This window comes from Balaenoptera musculus, chromosome 15, assembly GCF_009873245.2.
Source record: "Balaenoptera musculus isolate JJ_BM4_2016_0621 chromosome 15, mBalMus1.pri.v3, whole genome shotgun sequence".
Lineage (NCBI taxonomy): Eukaryota > Metazoa > Chordata > Mammalia > Artiodactyla > Balaenopteridae > Balaenoptera > Balaenoptera musculus.
This window is the reverse complement of record NC_045799.1, coordinates 72,658,549-72,679,695: the sequence shown is the minus strand read 5'-3', so window position 1 is coordinate 72,679,695 and position 21,147 is coordinate 72,658,549. Positions and strand designations below refer to the sequence as shown.

Here is a 21,147-nt window from a genome sequence, read left to right as displayed (position 1 = left end):
CCAAAGCCAGAAAGGACTGAAAAAGGGAAGTAGGAGGCAGAAGTCTATCAGAGACTCAAAGGAAGAGGACGGAGGCTCAGTGAGCACACAGCCCTGCCAGACCTGCCCCCTCTACCCAGCCTCCCGGCCCAAACCATCAGGGCCGCTAACCCATAGGTGGCTTTTTTTGCCCACCTGCTTCTAGAAACATTATGAACAGCAAAGCACAGACTTATGACCTGGCCCCCAGAACATGTCTCCCTGAAAGCACGCTTTGCAAAATGTCCCTCCCTCCTGCCCAGGGAAGTGGGAATACCTGTCAGCCAGAGCTATCCTCCTATGTGGCCATCAGTAAGGTCAACTCAGGTACAGAGAAACCCGGTGCTTTTTTTTAATATAAATTTATTTATTTATGAATTTATTTTTGGCTGCGTTGGGTCTTCGTTGCGGCGCGCAGGCTTCTCAGTGCGATGGCTTCTCTTGTTGCAGAGCACGGGATCTAGGCACGTAGACTTCAGTAGTTGTGGCGCATGGGCTTAGTGGGTCCGCGGTATGTGGGATCTTCCTGGGCCAGGACTCGAGCCCGTGTCCCCTGCATTGCCAGGCAGATTCTTAACCACTGCACCACAAGAGAAGTCTTCTACGCGGTGCTTTTTTTAATATTATTTTGCTTTTAAAAAAAAAAAAAAAGGGGGGCTTCCGTGGTGGCGCAGTGGTTGAGAATCTGCCTGCCAATACAGGGAACACGGGTTCGAGCCCTGGTCTGGGAAGATCCCACATGCCGCGGAGCGACTGGGCCCGTGAGCCACAATTACTGAGCCTGCGCGTCTGGAGCCTGTGCTCCGCAACGGGAGAGGCCGCGATAGTGAGGGGCCTGCGCACCGCGATGAAGAGTGGCCCCCGCTCGCCGCAACTAGAGAAAGCCCTTGCACAGAAACGAAGACCCAACACAGCCAAAAATAAATAAATAAATAAAGAGTGAATGGTGGGAAAAAAAAAAAACAGCCTCAGGACTTTTCTGGTGGCTCAGTGGTTAAGAATCCGCCTGGCAATGCAGGCGACACGGGTTCGAGCCCTGGTCCAGAAAGATCCTTCATGCCGCGGAGCAACTAAGCCCGCACGCCACAACTACTGAAGCCCATGGCCTAGAGCCCGTGCTCCGCAACAAGAGAAGCCACCGCAATGAGAACCCCACGCACCGCAATGAAGAGTAGCCCCTCTCGCTGCAACCAGAGAAAGCCCGCACACAGCAACAAAGACCCAACGCAGCCAAAAAAAAAAAAAAGCCTCAAACTCTTTTGCCCTGGAATTTTCACTTCCAAGAATTTATCCTAAGAAATATCTGAGAATTACAGTCAAAGATGTCTGCACAAGCTGTTTTCAAAGACACAGGAGCATATCTTCATGAAATTACATAGAACACCAAACCATACTTGTGTGTGTCTGCTAACGTGATCCACAAGCCAATCATTTTTCATTCTCTCTCCAGCATGTTTTCTCTTGCCCTTAGTTCTGCTTTCTTAATAACCAGAGCAAAGAAATGTGTGTGCTCTGAAAAAAATTCCATTAAAATTCTGAACATTTTGTTTTAAAATTACCTGTTTAAAAATACGTATGTGTAGGAAAACCAAAATGTTAATAGTGGTTGTCGCTGGATCATAGGACAATGGGTCTGTTCTACTCTATTGCTGCAGAGCAAACTACTCCAAATAAAACGGCGACTTTTTTAAAAATTTATTTTATTGAAGTGTAGTTGATTTACAATGTTGTGTTAGTTTCTGGTGTACAACAAAGTAATTCAGTTATACATATACAGAATAGTTTGCATCTGCTAATCTCAAGTTCCCAGTTCATCCCTCCCCCATATCCCCTCTCCCTTGGCAATCACAAGTCTAAAACAGCAACTTCTCATTGTGTCATGGTGCTGTGGATTGTCTAGCCTCAGCAGTTCTCACTAGGGAATCTCAGATGGCTGCAGTCAGATCGTGACTGGGGCTGGAGTCCTTGAAGGCTCAGCTTGGCTGGACTTTCAAAACAGATCACTCCCATGGCTGGAAGTTGGTGCCATCAGCAGGCCAGGAGCTCGGCTGGAGTTGTCAGCTGCAGGACCTCCATGTGGCCTCTCTCTGTGGCTTGGGCTACTCACAGCATAGTGGTTAGACTTCAAGAGCAAGTATTCCAAGAGATAAGAATTGAAAGTTCCCAGTCTCTTAAGGTGTTGATCTGGAAACTGTCACAGAGTCACTTCCACTATATTCTAGTGGTCAAGCAGTCACGGAGCTCGACCACATTCTAAGAGAGGGGGACAAAGATCTCACCTCTCAGTGGGAGGTGTGGCAAAGAATTTGTGATCAACTTTAATCTGCCACAGGGTGATTTTAATTTTCTTCTATATATATTTGTGTACTTAAAACTTTTATACAAAAAAAAAAAAAGAGAGACGTTTATAATCAGAAAGAAAAGAAAAACACCAATAAGTAATTTAAACAACAAAGGGCCCATTCTTGTTAGCAGGAAAGGAGGCTGAGGAAAAAGAAATAAGACCATTGGATCAGGATGAGAAGCTACCAACCAGGGTGTGGGGACATATTTTAATAAATAAGCTGGCGGGACTTCCCTGGTGGCACAGTGCTTAAGACTCCGCACTCCCAATGGAGGGGGCCTGGGTTCGATCCCTGGTCAGGGAACTAGATCCCATATGCATGCTGCAACTAAGAATTCACATGCCACAACTAAGGAGCCCACATGCTGCAACTAAGACCCGGCGCAACCAAATAAATAATTTTTTTTTTAAAAAAAAGAATGAATGCATAAATAAATAAATAAATAAATAAGCTGGGTTTGTTTTTGATAAAAAAACTTTCACACTCTGATCACCACAGGAGGTTGCTCGGATATCACGGCCCCTCTGTGCCCTTAGCAGAGGCCAAGGGCCCACTTTAAAGGCATAGGCAATATCTCAGAAAGATTGTCCAACCCCCAGAGCTTTTCTTAATGACCCACCTTATGGTGTGCACCTGACCAGGTAACCACAGGTGGGCACCTAGCTATAAGCTCCCATCCATCCCCTACCCCTACTCTTGACGAAAGCTTACCTTGGGTTCCCCTGTACATGAACACTGAGACAAGGGGAAGTAATTTATTTGAGAGGTAATCCAGGAAACACTGGTGAGGAAGTGAACCCATAAAAGCTGTGAGATGAAACAAGTTACTGCTGTGGATGATCGGAGCTCAATACACTGAGGAACTCTGAAATCCAGGGCAGAACATGCCTCAGAGTTATCCACCTGAGAGGAGAGGGGGCTAGATTTTTATCTACAACTCACATTAGCTATCAGTGGAGGGCTGCTCTCCGGGAAAGCCTTACTTCTCTGGTGCATCCAATTTGCCCTGCACCCAGGCAGAGAAGGTTCCAGGAGCCAGAGAGAGCCCTCAGGCAGGCAGGTACTGGCAGCTGGAAACCTGGCCAGCTTGCATGAGAATGATAAACACTGATGGGACGTGAATGGAGCAATTGCAGTGTCTGCTACAGATACTCAGATATTTTTTCATAGCACTCATTATTACATGAAATTATATTACATATTTATGTAGTTTATCTATTGTCTGACTCCCCAGCTAGAGTCTATAAGCTCCAGAGAGCAGAGATTCTTGTCTGTCTTGCTCATCACTCTATTTCCAGTGCACAGAAGAGTGCCTGGTTCGTAAGAGAGATCCCCCCCACCCCTCCCTCAGAGAGAGAATTCTGGAAAGAGGGCAGGGTAGCAAGCACCAAGAATCCTTCCTCCCCAACTAGATAGCAATTGTACCAGAAGAATCTCTCTGATGTAACCATTTAGGAGCTCTGAGTCTATAATGCACCAAAAAAAAAAGACCTGTGGTTAATTTCAGTGTATTTCAGCTCTTAGCACTGTAGCAGCTACCAACCGCTCACTAACTGCTATCCCACGGCAAGCTTTGCAGGAGCAGGTTGCATGAAGCTTGTAGGAGCCAAGGTGTCAAGAACCCATCCGTTTATGATGCCTATCATGGAATCTTAACTACAAAATCTTCAAAACTTGAAATAATTTGAGTGAACCAGTGTTCCTAACATCAAATCAATCTAAATAGAGCATAAGGCGCTTTGCTGGGTCAGGTTAAAAACAACCACCATGCTCTCTCGCCTCCTCGCTTCCAAGACGACCAGGAAAAGAAGGAATAATGGTCGTGCCTAAAAGGGGCGCGGCCACGTGCAGCCTATTCGCTGCACCAGCTGTGACCGATGCGTGCCCGAGGATGAGGCCATTAAGAAGTTCGTCATTTGGAGCATCGTAGAGGCCGCAGCCGTCAGGGACATTTCCAAAGCGAGTGTTTTCGACGGTGAGTGAGCTCCTGGCGCGAACTGTCCTATGTGCTTCCCAAGCTGTATGTGAAACCGCATTACTGCGTGAGTTGTGCCATTCACAGCAAGGTAGTCAGGAATCGTTCTCGGGAAGCCCGGAAGGACCGAACACCTCCACCCCGATTTAGACCTGCTGGTGCTGCCCCAGGACCTCCACCAAAGCCCATGTAAGGAGCTAAGTCCTTAAAGACTAAAGAAATACGGTCCCCTGGAAAGACAATAAAATGGAAATTATACTTTTAAAAAACCCCACCATTTGCTTAGTGATTTACAGGTCCCTTTCACAGACATAATCTCTTCTGATACTCAGGCTCAAACTATGAGTTAGATGCTATTATTAATTCTAATTATCATCTTTCTTGTGCAGAAGTTCTTTTGTTTCATGTGGCCAAATTTATTATTAGCCTTTTCTGTAACTTGTTTAATAAATCTCCAGAGTTAGAAAATTTTTTTTCATCTATATATTCTTCTCAAATACTTCTTTTACTTCAGTTATTTAACTTCTTACTTTGTGTACTGTTGAATTTTTTGTGTGCAGTGTGAAACAGGGAATCCAGTTTCATTTTTGTCCATATGAACAAATAATTTTCCAGTTCCATTCACTGAAAAGAGTTTAAAATAAGTTTTTAGAAGGAAATTTTACTTTCCTATATTTGTCAAATTTTTTTTTACTGCCCATCTGTTTTCTACCCAAGTCAGTATAATGCAAGATTCCAGTATTACGTATCACCCCGGTGCAATTATTTTCTTTCTGAGTCTGAGTAAATTAGGGTATCCAGAACCCAGAGCCCAACTCTGTGGAAAACCACTTCAAAGAGAAGAAACTTTTGTTTCCACCCCAAGGGCAAAAATGATGGGCAGCAGGAACATCCAATCATAACCCTATTTCCTACTTGAGGCAGATTCAATGGGCAAAAAAGTCATCATTTGCAGAAAGTATGAAAACCCAAGACCATTAAGTGATAACTTGTTAGAACTAATCTTATTCAGCAAGATCAACATATAAAAATCTAATCCATTTCTTGTTCAGCTAAGACTAATTTTCTGATTAGAAAATATAATAGGAAAAACACCATTCGTAGCACCAAAAAGCTATAAAACACGTAAGCATAAATCTAGCATGAAATATGTATGAACTATTTATTTTTTAAGCTATTACTCTTTCCTGAAAGACATAAAAGAATAGAGAGCGATGCCATATTCATGGGTGACAAGGCTTAACATTATAAAGGTATCAGTTCTCCGTCAGATTACTCAGTAATTCAGTGTAACCTCACCCAACAAGATTATTATCGAATTTGACAAGCTGATTCTAAAAATCACCTGGAGGAGAAAACACACAAGAATAGCCTAGAAAACTATGAAGCATAGCTTATTACATAACTCCACTCCATAGCCAGACATGCCATATCACAGCACTACCTTAAAGTCAGATAAGCAAAGGTAAGGTGTTGGTTCTGGAATAAATACATAAAACCAAATACATAAAACCAATACTGGTGTATATACAAAAATCTGATATTCCCACCGGAATTAATATATTTCTTTTAATGAAAAAGCAAACAAACTTTATCTGATCCCACTTCCCCTACCAACCACTGCCCCATTTTTTGGCGTCCGTTTTGCAAAGCAGATTCCAGAACAGTTGTCTGTATTTGCTGTGCCCAGGTCTGCCCTTCCCACTCTCCCTTGAACCCATTCCATTCCAGCCTTTGCCCCACCCCAGCCTCCACTTCACCAAAACTTTTTTCATCACTGTCACCAAGGATAAGTGGTTAACTCCAAGAATTGGTTTGCAATCTTCATCTTAAGGGATTCCGCAGCAGCTTTTCACATTTGCCCACTCCTTCCCAGGATTAATTTGTATATTGGCTTCCAAGGACCCTCACTCACCTGTTTCTCCTTCACCTCCATCCCTCCTTCCAGGTTCTTTGGCCAATCCCTCCTTTTCTCCCCAACCTGGTAAGGAGGATTCCAGAGCTCAGTCCTTGGGCCTCTTTTTTTATCTACTCCTGTCCTTAGGTGGGCTCAAGGCTGTAAACATCACCTATATGTCGATGATCCTCGGTTTCTGTCTCCATCCCAGACCTCTCCTGAGCTCCAGACTCGGATAGCCGATGGCTCGCCCCATGTCTGACAAGCTCCGCAAACCAAGTATGTCTAGACCTGAACTCCTGATCACTCCCAATCATGCTCCCCACATCTGGGCCCATCTCAGCCTCAAGCACATGAGACAAGGCTAGGCCAAGGCACAACTGATTCCACCGGCAAAGTTACAATGAGCCACTGTTAGGTTCATACGGTTTATTACTTACATAGACAGCAAAACCAATCCTTCCATGGTCGTCCTACACATCAAAAAGGACGATACCAAAAAAAGGAAGGCTATATCCTAGACTAAGAGACAAAGCAGTTTTAATCTGGAGCTCTGTTGGGGGGCAGGGGGCGGTGGGTGAGGCAGGAAGCCTCATACAGAGTCAGAACCTGGGACATGAGTCACGACTCCTGAGAGCCTCCTAAGGGACGTAGGAGGGGAGCAGGAGGTGGCCCCAGAGCAGCTCCTCATCCTCTGTTCCAGGAAGATCACAGACGTTCTGCTGAAGCTCAGACGAGCTGTGGTTCAAGCCTTTGCCTGTGTGGCCCACGTGGTAGTGCCAGGTGGCTGGGGGCACCATGGCGGCGCTATTCCCCCACTTTCAATCAGTGGCAGTAGTGTCCTTGTGAGACAGGCTGGGGCCTGGGACTCTTTGCTGCAGTGCTGTAATGCTTGCACCTGGACAAATGTCTCCTCGAGCAACAAAATACAAAGAAACTGTAAGAGACTATAACTGCATGCATGTGCAGTTGGGGCAAATTCTGGACAAAAGAGAAAAAAAGACCAAAAAAAAAAAAAAACAAACCCAACTGCCACTTCTGAAGAAAAGGGAGCTAAAACAGGGTACTGCGCATGCCCCCTGCACTCAACACCACCTAAGGGGTGGGCAGACCACCTAAGCCACGCCTCCAGCCCGACCCCTGGACACACCCCCACCCTCGCCCCATATAAGGAGCTGGCTCATCCCCGCCCCTCTCGGGGAGCGAGCAAGGAAACCTGTTACTTGTTTTCGCCCCCTCCTACAGCTTCAGGAACCCCAATACAGACTTGCCTGAAGTTCCTCACTGGCGTCTTCTCAATTTCAGTTGATTGCGGAAGGCCAAAAACCCTGGTCAGTAACACTTCCAGTCACTCAGACTGAAAGTCATAAGGAAATCCTATGGCTCTGCCTTCAAATATGTCCAAAAATATGATCCCTCCTCACCAACTCCACTGTTACCAAAATTGTGGAAACCACCATTGTCCCACCTGGAATGGAGCCTTAGACCTTGTCTGTGCCCCACTGCTTCTCTATTTCCCCCCAACAACACAAAGTCAGTTTTCAACATCGTAGCCAGAGGGAGCCTTTCAAAACACAAGGCATATATTATTCCTCTGCTCAAAAGCTTACAAAGTCTCCTCACCTCGCTGGGAGTCCAAGCCAGTCTTTCCATAACCTACCAGGCCCTGAGTGATCTGTCATCCCAGCCTCCACCCTTGCCTCTCTGAGCTCATCTCCTTCTCTTTGAGCCCTTGCTCCCACCACTCCAGCCACATTGGCCTCCTTGCAGTTCTTCAAGACCAGCACATCGGCTCTTCCCTCTGATTGGAGTATTTTTCCCCCAGATCTTTGCATGGGTCACTCCCTCACCTCCTTCAAACAAGTGGGTTTGCTATCAAATGACTCTCCATGCTCAGCCTTACAAATCCTCTCTGCCGTGTTTCTTCTCCCAAACTTTTCTGGCTTTGCTCTCAAGAGAAAGAAGGTAGCAGGATCTCCATCTCCTGTTGCCCCATGCAGCACCTAGGATCAAGGCTCCTCTCTCCCCAACACAATCTCTCAGACCCATCTCTCCAAATCTCTTTTCCCTCACCTAGCCAGACAACTTACCTCTGTCTAAACCCCTCCAATTTGCCTGACATACCACATTCAAAGGCAATTGCCTCACAGGATCGACCCTCCTAAGAAGGTTCTGGGAAGTACCAACAACAAAATATTGTTTTTCCATTACACTGAATTGCCAAGGAAAGTTCCACTTGAATGTCATCCTCAACAAGCTGGTTAAGCCTTTGATGCCTGGGGCCAGACTTGGGGGGTTAAAATCCTAGCTCTAAAAGCCTGGGACCTTGAGCAAGTTATTCTCTGGACCCCATTGTCCTCAACTGGGAAATGATGGTAATAATAATACTCACCCCTTGGGGTTGTTGTGATGATTAAATGAGATAATAGATGTCAGAGTGCATGTAGTGAATATTCAGTCAACATTAGCTATAATTATTTGACCCACTGTGTCTTGGGATGACCATGATATGGCTGGCATGGCCCCAATGACACATAAATGGTATATTGGCATCAGAGTTGACTGTCACTCAGTTGGAAGCATTCTAGACTTTTCCACCTGCTCCCGCAGTTGTCCAAGCAGGGAGCCAAACGTCAGGCAGATCAGAGAAAAATTCCTACCACAGGCTTGATGGGCGTCTTGGGCATTTCCACCAAAATCACACTAAGAACATGGCTGGCCAGAAGTCACTCGCAGGGCAGGGTCAGACGTGCACTGCCACCACCCCTGAAATACTTCCTCCTGCTTCCCATCCTTGAAAGCAGAAGTAGCTCAGGACCTGACCTGAGCAGAACAGAGAAGAAAACTACTAATTCCTGGAATAGGATGGGAAGGAAGTTGTGCTTCTGTCAGGGGAGGAGAAGAACCAGAATCTCTTTTGTACAGATTCTTTTGCTTCTAGGGGTGAGGGGGGTAGACGCAAATGTAAAAGGGCAACCACCTCTCCCCAACCCCACAAGGCAGGTTCTTTTGGAGCGTGAGTCTGATATGTCCTAAGATATCTGACTGTTCAACCCCTAAGAAGTTGGGGCAGGCCTAGGAAGCCACTGTAATTGTATTTCTTTCTCCCAATTGTATGAACTATGCAAACAGTATTATGACAATACTAAAGAAAACAAGAAAAAACAACACATAGTCCCACGACCATAATATATCAGCTTTTCTGCACAGATACTATTTACAAACTTGTCATGATAGGATAGGTTTGATTCTGTACTATGGTTTTGTCATATAACGTTTTAGCACAAATATTTCATGTAGCTTTCCAAGACTTTATTTTTAAAATTTTATTAGGGTATAGTTGATTTACAATGTTGTGTTAGTTTCAGGTGTACAGCAAAGTGATTCAGTTATACATATACATATATTCATTCTTTTTTAGATTCTTTTCTCATATAGGTAGGTTATCACAGAATATTGAGTAGAGTTCCCTGTGCTATACAGTAGGTCCTTGTTGGTTATCTATCTTATATATAGTAGTGTGTGTGTGTTCATCGCAAGCTCTACAGGGCTTATTCTAATGGTATAAAATATTCCATTAAGTTGAGAAATTTTAGTGTTTGACTATTTTAGGCAATACTGCATTAAATAACTTTCTACACACAGCTCTTTGCAATTCTTTTCTTCAGATATAATTTTTTAAAACATTTTATATTTATTTTGGCTGTGCTGGGTCTTAGTTGTGCCACACAGGATCTTAGTTGTGGCACACAGGATCTGTGTTGCAGCATGTGGGCTCTTAGTTGCGGCATGCGGACTCTTAGTTGTGGCATATGGACTCTTAGTTGCAGCATGCATGCGGGATGTAGTTCCCCCACCAGGGATCGAACCTGGGCCCCCTGCATTGGGAGCACAGAGTATTACCCACTGGGCCACCAGGGAAGTCCCCAGATAGAATTTTTAAGATGAAATGACTGGGGCCAAGATGCTGCACAATTTGGGACCCTTCCTACTCACTGCCAAATGACTCTCCAAATGGGTGGTACTACATGCATTCTATTTTGAAGCCAATGTTTGCAGAAAGCTTTATAGTTTCAAGCCATTTAATAAATTTTTGTCTCAACCCCCCCTACCCCCCCCACACACACCCCACCCCCACCCCTGGGCAGGTTGGTCTGACTTCTACCTCCACTCACTCTTCTGTGTGTCTCTCCAATAGGGACTGGAAAAGCTGTTTACAGGTTTTCCCAACCTGTCTCACAGCGCGGCGTGGTCATGTGACCCCATTCTGACCAATGAGATGTAAAGGAAAGCCTTGATGGACAGAGGGCTGACACCGCCCCTCCTTGACCGTCGATGTTCCCTCCTCCCCCCTCCCCCCTTTCCAGAATGCGGAAGTGATGCCTTGGGCAAACTAAATTTCGAAGGAGTAGAGGTAACAAAAAGGGAATTAGAGTCTATTCACCGAGAAGAGCAGAGATGTGAGGGAGCGGCACAGCCTCTGAGAGAGGGGTGAAGAGCAGCCTGCCTCTGGGGGTGCTTAGTCCCCCAGAACACACATCCTCATACCTGAGCCCCATGTATCTTCACACCAAGCCCCCATTTTCTTGCAGAAATTCAGGCAGGTCTCTATCCCCTGCAGATAATCAACCGTGCAGGGATTACAGCAGTTCTTCTCACAATTAATATGTGAGAAGTGGGTGGATTTGAAGGATCCAGGCAATCAGGGGTTTGTTCTTCCCGAAGCACAAGGAGAGAGGAAGGTGTTCATACACCAGAGGCCCACTGATCGCTGTCTGAACCACTTGCAGCCTGTGGGCGGTGTGGAGGGTGAAGCAGGTTGTAGGAGTGACAACCAGGTGTCCGTGATTTTCCAACAATCCCAACTTCAAGTTTTTTAAACTTGAAGTTAAAGCGTGCCCCCAATTTGTGGCCAAATAGGTCCAAGAATCAACTGGGAAAAGGGATCCCATTAGATCCATCTTTATACCCTCTTCAAAGCAGCATCAGTCAGCAGAAAGCCGACTGGGCACAGAAGTGCTCTGTGGAAAGTGAAACATAAAGGTACTTGGTCAGAGTCAATCACTGGAAGCCACATGGCATCCTGATTAAGAGTATGGCAATTGACCTTTGTTCAGTTACTAGCTCTACCTTCTTCTAGCTGTACGACTTTGGGCAAGTTAACTCACTTCTCTGAGCCTCATTTTCCTTATAATATAATTAGAAATCATGTTACTTAACAGTAGTGGATGTTGGTTGTTTTTAGGCCACTCAGCATTCATTCCCCCCTTCTTTTACTAATAACAGTCAATTTCCTGTTGGCCAACTACCTCCCCACCATTGTGTACAGTCCTGGTGAGACAATAAATCAAGGTAAGTTAAGGTGCCTTACCTTTTCTTAACTAAATGAGTAGCCTCTTGCCCAAAGCTAGGCAAAGTGGACTCTACATTTAACTTGAATTTTGAGCACAGTGACGCAAGGGTAGAAAACTAATATTTGGTTTATTTCTCTCTTGGCAGGACCTCCAAAGCCATGGTTTCTGTCCTCTCTGTGTCTTTCAACCCTCTCTTCCATCCTTTAAGCCACTCTATTTCCTTCCAGTAAATTACATTTTTTACTTGTTAGCTAGAGTCTTCTGTTATTTTTGCCCAGAATGCCTTAACTGATGCACTACTTAACAACAATCAAAAACTTGTAAGGATTAAATTAAATAATGTATGTGGAAAAGCTTAGCACAGTGGCTGGCATATAGGATGTGCCCAACAAATGGTAATTTGTATTAGTCGAGGGTGAGGTTCAACTGCTGTCATAGGACCCAAAATCTTAGAGGCTTAAGCCAGACTGTCCTGCTGACAGTCCAGGGAGGTAGAGAGGCTCCACAGTGTTGGAAAGCCAGGCTCCTTCTAGCAAGTTGCTCTGTCATCCCAAGGTACTGTCCTCATCCAGCCCATCAAAGATGGCCCACCGCCATGTCCACCCTCCAGCTGGCAGGAAAAATAAAGAATGTGGATGTGACTCTTTCCTTTAAGAGTGTGACCCAAAAGTTACACATATCATTTCCACTCCCATCTCATTGGCCAGAACTTAGTCACATGGCCACACACAGCGGCAAAGAAGGCTGGGAAACATAGTCTTTATTCTAAGTAGCCATGTGCATGGCTAAAATTTGGAGTTGAATTAGTAAAGAAAAAAGAGGAAGACAGATACTAGGAGACAACTAGCTCTCTCTGCCACATTATCTTACCACGACACTAAACATCCTCTGGCTGAAACGTCTCCAGTTTGACAAAGTAACCTTGATCCTTGATCTGATGCTGTATCATTATTGTCACATCCAGCTTCAGGGCCTCCATATTCAGGGCTTTACAGGCCTTGGGGTTCAAAGAAAGGCTGCACGTATAAGAGCTTTCCTCCAGAAAAGTTTTATGTGGCTTAAGTAAGATCAAGAAACAGGGAGAAATGGGGACTTAGTGGTTCTAAATGAAGGAAAGAGGGTTAGAGAATGGGTAGGCCTGGAGAGGCCAAGGAAGGCAGGCGTTACCCCCTCCAAGGGGCTCCTCAGCAGAGAAGGGGGCCATGGTAAAGCTAAATATCACCCCCAGGAACACCTTGAACCTCAGATCCTGAGGACCATGAGAGGAGATGGACCCAGCCGCACACGAGTGAGATTAGGGGCACCTCCGACAGCCAATAGGCAACCAGGCACATGAGGAGCCCTCTGTTCTCTCTCCAGTTCTTTCCTCCCAGTCTCTCACCCTGGAGGAGCTACAATCAGAAGAGGGAAGAGGAAAGGAGGAAGAGTAAGACAGTAGATCACAGCCCCATCCTCTCGAAGTCCCTAGAGCCAGAAATGGACCTTATATTGTATGGTGAATTACATATACATCCATCTTTCCCCCAGACTATTCATTCAACAGATATTTACTGAATGCCTATTATGTGCCAGGTGTTGTTCTGGGCTCTGAAGATATACACGTGAACAAGAAAGGAAAAAAATCCCCACCCTCAGAGAGTTTATGTTCTCAGGGAATAATAGACTCTGCTTCACTTGAGAGCTGGGATTATGTCAAATTCATGGCTCTATCCCAGGGCCCAATATTATCTTTGACTGGGGCTCAGTGACTGTTGTTTAGATGAACCACAACACAATTTTGATTTTGTTTTGAACACTTGCGGTTTCCTCCCTGCGTCCAATTTCCCTCTTCTCAGCAACTTTCAATTCCCATTTGAAGTACTATGTCATTTGGGGAGAACTGACTTCACCCCCAGCTCTGAGGGTGGAGCATGTGGACTAAACTAAGCCAATTTGTATATTCCAGACCCTTGACTTCAGTGATGGGTTTAAGTATGGGCATGTGATCTAAACCAGACCAATCAAAGTGGATCTGAGGAAAAAGATGCTTTTGCTCTTTCCAGTGTAATATAAAACTTGGACTCACTGGAGCCATTTTTGCTATTGTGGAGAAAGTCCACCTGAGGATGAACCAACACATCACAGAAATAGAGCCAGATCCCTCTTGAAAATGTGAAACTCTGGATCAAACCACACCTGAAATCCTCTCTACCTCTGGACTTTCCAGTTGTATGAGTCAATGAATTCTTTTCATTGCTTAAGTCATTTTGAGTTGAATTTTTCATTTGCAACCAAAAGTATCCCAACTGATTCAGAGATTTTGTTTTACAAAGTGGAAGAATATCCAAGTAGATATATGACACAGACAGTTTCTAAAAGGCAGTCCAACACAAAACTGAAAGACAGAGTGTGTGTAAATCTACATGAGGTATCAAACAGCCCAAAGAAAAAGCAGAGAACATCAGGGGGTTTATTTGGACATATTGGAAAGCTCTTGCTGTATAATATGGATAAGAAGAGAGAGTTCAAACTTCTAGGTGCCTTCTTAAAAACCTTTCAATAATTTCTTATCACGAACAGTTAAAAGCCAAACTCATTAGACCCTGACAATTTAGTCCATAAATACCTTTGATTCATTTCTAATCATTTATAGCCCAAGCACAATATATCAGTTACACTTAGCATGCCCTGTATAGTAGCCAACATCCAAGATGGCCCCTAACAATCTTCCTATCCTAATATTCATACCCTTGTGTAGCCCCCCTTCCACGCTGAATCATGGCTGACCTGTGTGACCAAGAGAATAGAGCAGAAGTGAAGGTGTGTGGCTCCCAAGGCATTTCAGCTTCTGTCTTGCTCCCTTGGATGGGTCTCTCTCTGGAGGCCGGAGGAAGCCACCCACCATGCTGTGAGGACACTCAAGCTACCCTGTAGAGAGACCCTGGTGCAAAAGAACTATTGAGGGGAAGGTATGAAGATTTCCCATATACCTCCTACCCCCACATATGCATAGCCTCCCCAGTCATCAACATCCTCCACCAGTGACATTTTTACTGTCTCCATAGTTTTACCTTTTCCAGAATGTCATATAGTTGGAATGACACAGTATGCAGCCTTTTCAGACTGGCTTCTTTCACTGAATAATATGAATTTAAGTTTTTTTCATGTCTTTTCATGGTTTGATAGCTCATTTCTTGCTCGTGCTGAATAACATTCCGTTGTCTGGATGTACCACAGTTTATTTATCCATTCATCTCCTGAAAAATATCTTGGTTGCTTCCAAGTTTTGGCAATTATGAATAAAACTGCTGTAAATATCCATGTGCAGGGTTTTGTGTGGACGTAAGTTTTCAGCTCCTTTGGGTGAACACCAAGGTGCACGGTTGCTGGATTAATGCAGTAAGAGTATGTTTAGTTTTGTAAGAAGTTGCCAAACTGTCTTACAAAGTGACTGTACCAATTTGCATTTCCACCAACAATGATTATTGTTATTTTAAGCCACTAAGTCTGTGGTCATTTGTTATGAAGCTTTAGATAACTAGTTCAACCTACCATTGAACATGTCTAGAATGCCTTTCTTCTGCTTCTCTTTGTCATCCTTAGAAACTCCTGCCTGCTTTGATTTTCCTACTCAGACCCAGGCTGTCTTCCATACAGCTCTATTAAGAGTCCTCACATTGGGATCTCATTAAGTGTTTAAGAGGTTATTTTTTCCACTATTGTTTATTGAAGGCAATTTTTTAATTTTTATTTTTTATACAATCTTTAAAGGTTACACTCCACTTACAGTCACTACAAAATGCTGGCTATATTCCCTGTGTTGTACAATTCATCCTTAGAGCCTATCTTACACCAAATAGTTTGTACCTCCCACTCCCCTACCCTTATATTGCCCCTCCCCCTTCTCCCCACTGGTAACCACTAGTTTGTTCTCTATATCTGTGAGTCTGTGAAGGCAACAATTTTGAATTATCCAAATTTATATTCCCGGGACTGAGCATGGTACATGCCACGTTAAAGGAGCTTAGCAAATGCCAACTGAATAAATAAGTAACGGAAAGTTCAGCTCTGGGCAAGACAAAAAAAGACTTCCACTGGTCTGGGGAGCAAAGAAGGAAATAGTGGAGAGACGAACCAAAGATATTATTGCAGGACGGGTCTTGCTCCTAGCTCCTTAGTTCACATTGAAAAACTCCTTTTCCTGGTAGTAAATATGCCAACGAAGCCTAGGTAAGCTATAGTAGGTGGTTCCATAGTGGTTTTTACTCACAAAAAATTACTCTGCTGATAGAAAAGTGTAAGAACCATTGCAACAGAAAACTGGAGCAATCATGTGGCCAAAAGCTGAGTGTCAGGGCCATGGTCAGGGGAGGGAAGGAGGCTGGATTTGACAGTGTCCAGAAAAGAGGAACATCTGGTTTCAGACACTTCCTGCTCCAAGACAGAGCAAGAGGAAGTGGGGTTTAAAAGGGGGCCCATCAGTGGGGATAGAAAAGCCATAGACTGGGTGTCTTTTTCCAGAATCTTTGTAATGAAGGTTATTTTGAGGGTAGAGAGTAGAAAGGTCTCAGAGGTAAAGCACTGAGTCTAGAAACAAACTGGAATTTAAGAAAAGGCTGGAATCATGTCCAGTTAGAACACAGGAGGGAGAGGTGGATCTTGGAAACATTAGAAAGTAGAAATGGAGAACAAATTCAGATTCAGTTCTAGATATAGGATTTAACTGATTGATCTGAACAAAACAACTAATAAGGTAGCATTAACAGATATATGTGGAAGATTAACTTTCAGAAATAGGATATAGTTTTTTAAGCACTAAAGCACATTTTGCGAAAACCATTCCAATTTTATGCCACATAAGGGCAGAAATGGGGAATTCCCTGGTGGTCCAGTCAGTAGTTAGGACTTGGTGCTTTCACTGCCATGGCCTGGGTTCAATCCCTGGTTGGGGAACTAAAATCCCACAAGCCTAGAGGCATGGCAAAAAAAAAAAAAGGCAGAAATGATACATGCCATATTCTCTGATCATGCTACATTAAGGTAAATAATAGAAAATATCAAAAATACAACTAAAAATGCCTAATTTTGAAAATTGAATATTATAAGAACTTAGAACAAATAGTTAATGCACAGTATAATAAGATATTATATTTTAAAGTAATAAGAATAAAACACTAAGAACAATTGACATTGTATGAGTATTTGCCCTGTGCCAGGCACAGTTCCAAGTGCTTTGCATGTGTTAACTCATCTAATCTTCATAGAAATACTACGAAGATATTATTATCCCCATCTTGCAGATGAAGAAACTGAGGCACATAAAAGTCATGTAATTATATACCAAGTTATTACAACAGAGTTTATATCTGTTGGGATGCTTTGGGCTACAAATTAATAGAGATCCCAATTCAAGCAATAGTCAATGTATCATATCACAGAACAAAACCAGAGGGGGTCTCCAAAGCTGAGTATCCAGCTGCTCGGTGGCATTATTAAGGACCCAGTGATTTTGTGTCATTTCATTTGAATTCCATGATTTTGCTAAACTGAATTGTTCTCAAGTTTCTCTTAACTACTATCAGGGTACTCCTTGCTTTCCCTTTTTCATACAAAATGAGGCTCGTTTACCTGAAGCGTTTAGCTTCCACAGTATCTACTACTGTAGTTTGCTTAGTCTCTTGCTAGACCCTTGCAATTGAATCCATGAATTCTTCACTCATTCATTTTGTCATCAAAATACTATTTATTAAGCAACTATTATGTGCCAGGCCTTGAAGATCTAGAAATAAGCAAAACATGAAGCTCCTGCCCTCATGGACCTTACATTCTGTTTGGGGAGTGTAGCAGACACTGTCAGCATCCTGCCCTCAAATCCCTCAGGTCCTAACACCCTCAGACCCTGCAAGTCAACTTCCAGATGGCTGCTAGGCCCACACCCCATAAGCTAGAAGTGCAGCAAAATCAATACCCACCCCATCTCCAAAGCAGCTTTCAACCAATTACTTTCAGAAGTTGGAATATCAGTATCCCATCTCCCTCACACCTTAGGTGGGATAATTCTGAGGTATGTGTTTTTCATCATTTCCCAGAGTTTTCCCTCTGGATTAAGGTCCAGTCACTCACTAAGGTGACTGGCTTAATAATGTACCGCCCTTTGTACAAAGTTTCAATTATGCAAGATAACTAGGTGCTGGAGGTTTTGTGTACAGTGTGGTAGTTGCAGCTAATAAAACGATCTTGTATACTTGAAATTTGCTAAGAGAGTAGATCTTAAATGTTCTCACCACAAAAAAAAAAAAAGATGACTATATGAGATGATGGATGTGTTAATTATCTTGAATCTGGTGAATCATTTCACAATGTGTACATATATCAAAGTACCACATTGTACCCTGTAAACATATATAATTTTTATTTATCAATTATACCTCAATAAAACTGGGGGAAAAAGTGAAAAAAAATGCACCTTGAACTTCCCTGGTGGCAGAGTGGTTAAGAATCTGCCTGCCAATTCAGGGGACACAGTTTCGAGCCCTGGTCCGGGAAGATCCCACGTGCCGAGGAGCAACTAAGCCCGTGCGCCACAACTACAGAGCCTGCGCTCTAGACCCCACGAGCCACAACTACTGAGCCCACGTGCCACAACTACTGAAGCCTGCACGCCTAGAGCCCGTGTTCTGCAGTAAAGAGAAGCCACTACAATGAGAAGCCCGCGCACCTCAGCAGAGTAGCCCCTGCTCCCTGCAACTAGAGAAAGCCCGTGCACAGCAACAAAGACCCATCATAGACCGAAAAAATTTTTTTTAATTTTTTTAAAAATGTACCCTTTCTGGAATCTAAAAAATAAAACAAAGTAGTGGATATAACAGAAAAGAAATAGACTCAGGAATATGGAGAACAAACTAGTGGTTACCACTGTGGAGAGGGAAGGGGTAGGGGCAAAATAGAGGGTAGGGGATTAAGAGGTACGAATTATATAAATTAGTATGTATAAGATAAATAAGCTACAAGGATATATTGTACAGCACAGGGGAAATAACCAATTATAATGACTATAAATGGAGTATAACCTATAAAAATTTTGAAGCACTATGTTGTACACCTGTAACGACTATAATATTGTAAGTCAACTGTACCTCAATAAAAAAATAAGGTAAAATTAATTAAAATAAAATAAAATAGGGAATTCCCTGGTGGTCCAGTGTTTAGGACTCCGTGCTTTCATTGCCAGGGCCTGGGTTTGATCCCTGATCGGGGAACTAAGATCTAGCAAGCCAGCATGGCGCAGCCAAAAAATAAAATAAAATAAAAATTTTAAATGCACTCTTTATTGGCTGCCTTCCCTCCCCACCCCTCTGCCAGTGATCCCTGCACCTCCCTCATACTCGGAGTCCTTGTCTCAGGATCTGCTTCTGGGAGAACTAAAACCAAGGCAGAGACAGATGATAAGCAAGAGTGAGGACACTGCTTCAAGGAAGTCAGACGTCCGCCACGTGAAAGGCTGCTGAGGCGTGAAGATGAAAACAGAAGACTGTCCATTGGGTTTAGCAACACAAACACAAAAAGGCCATTGCAGAAGCGTGGGGCGTGTGGAAGCCAAGCTGCTGCAGCTTGAAGAGTGAGTTCAAAACAAAAAAACAGAAAAAATATAGGTGCGGTCTCCACACTACAGGAAGAGGGAGGGGTGATGGCCTTGGGGACTGTGGCCACAGAAGACAGGGCGATAGGAGGTGAGATGGACAGATAAGGAACTGGATGGAACCCGTGGTGTGTCTGGACGTACCTAGAGCAGATTTAGACACCTGGCAGAGAGGCTGGTGACTGAATTAGGGATAACCACGAAGAGAACCAAGAAAAAGAAAAAGACAAGTATTCATTATAGAGAAAACAAAAAGCTATGCAAGAGAGAAAAAGAGGGACTTCCCTGGTGATCCAGTGGCTGACTCCGCGCTCCCAGCGCAGGGGGCCCTGGTTCCATCTCTGGTCAGAGAACTAGATCCCACATGCACTGTAAGAGTTTGAAGGCCTCAATGAAGATCCTGTGTGGGAGCAGCCAAATAAATAAACAAATATATTTTTTAAAAGAGAGAGAAAAAGAAATCAAAATACATTACATGGTTCTGCCATGAATAGCATATACATGGTCATCATAATATAAAGCCAGAATATTGATTTAATCAAAAATAAAGATTTAACTATATTGGGAGGATGGAGGAAGAAGAGAAGGAGATTAAAAAAAAAATCTTCCGTAGTAGGAAGGCCTAATAAATAATGCCTAAAAATTAAGAAGTAGCATTATAAGCATGTTACTTAGAGTTATGAAGATGAATACCAAAATTAAGGAAAGTGAATGCCAGAGAGGGGGAAGGGGGCAGGGTGGGAGAAAGAGAAAGGAACGGCAGGTTTTTTTGTAACAAACATTGTATAACTATTTGACTCTTTAAACCAAGGTTGTTCAAACTTTTCTGAATGTCACCACAGTAAAAAACTGAATTTTACTTCACAACCCAGTACAGACATCCAAGTGTTAGAGCGGTCCACGGAATCTCTAATCACTGCTGGTTAGTGTGAAAATTGGAGAACCCAGGTTTCCACTTACCCAGCAATTCCACTTTTAGGTATTTTTCAAAACACATTTAGCACATATATGCCAGGAGACGCACGCAAGAATATTCACACCCATACTAGTCACAATGACTAAAAACTGGAAATGAGCCAATGCCCAACAGTAAGAGAATGGACAGATACAATGGATAAATAGAATATTTTACAGCCAGTGGAACACCCTGGATGAATCCTAGCAAAATTATGTAAAGTCAAATTAGCAGGTCTCTGGTATTACATGGTAATAAGGAATCGTTGTTGATTTTTGTTAGGTGTGATAATAGCAATATAGTTATGTAAGAAAATGTCAACAGTTTTTAGAAATGAGTATTGACGTATGTACAAGTGATTAAATGCACAAGTACAATTTTTTGACACCCAAATTGTAGTTTTTATTCAAGTTATTTTTACAAATTTATGTCTCCCAATGTGAAAAGGTGGCTTTTTACTTCGTGCTCTGCAAATTTATATCAGCAGTAGGAAGGGCTTCAGTGAAATGATAAGATATCTAAGATTTGCAGGAAAAGAGAAAGAAAAACATGATAGATGAAGCAAGTGCAGCAAAATCTTGATAATGGTTGGAGGTGGCTGCTGGGTATATAGAGGTCCATGACATTCTGCTTCTCTCTGTTTCGTGGGTTTGAAATTTCCATAACAAGAAAATTTTTAATAAACAAGCCAGTCCTAGAAAACAAAATATTTTCATGCTTCTTTTATACAGTTCAGAAGCAAGTAAAATGAAACTAAAGACATCTGTGATAATTAAAAGAAGGAAAAGCAGAAAAATGAAAACACAAATCCAGGCTAGTGGTCCCTTCTGAGAGGCAGGCTGGGGCTGGGACAGGGCAGAAGCCTGTCTGTGAGGAAGTTCTTAGAAATAATCTATGCGTTGGGTTAGGCGCTGGATTCAGAGGTGCTCAGATTTTTTAATAAATAGGTAACAGAAAACAAGAGGGGTATGCATAGACCATTTGA

The 21,147-nt window shown here is 43.3% G+C and overlaps 1 pseudogene; it reads left to right on the top strand.

Annotated features, from left to right (window-relative positions):
• Positions 1-4,130: 4,130 nt before the first annotated feature.
• Positions 4,131-4,550, top strand: LOC118881664 (annotated as a pseudogene).
• The last annotated feature ends 16,597 nt before the right edge of the window (positions 4,551-21,147 follow it).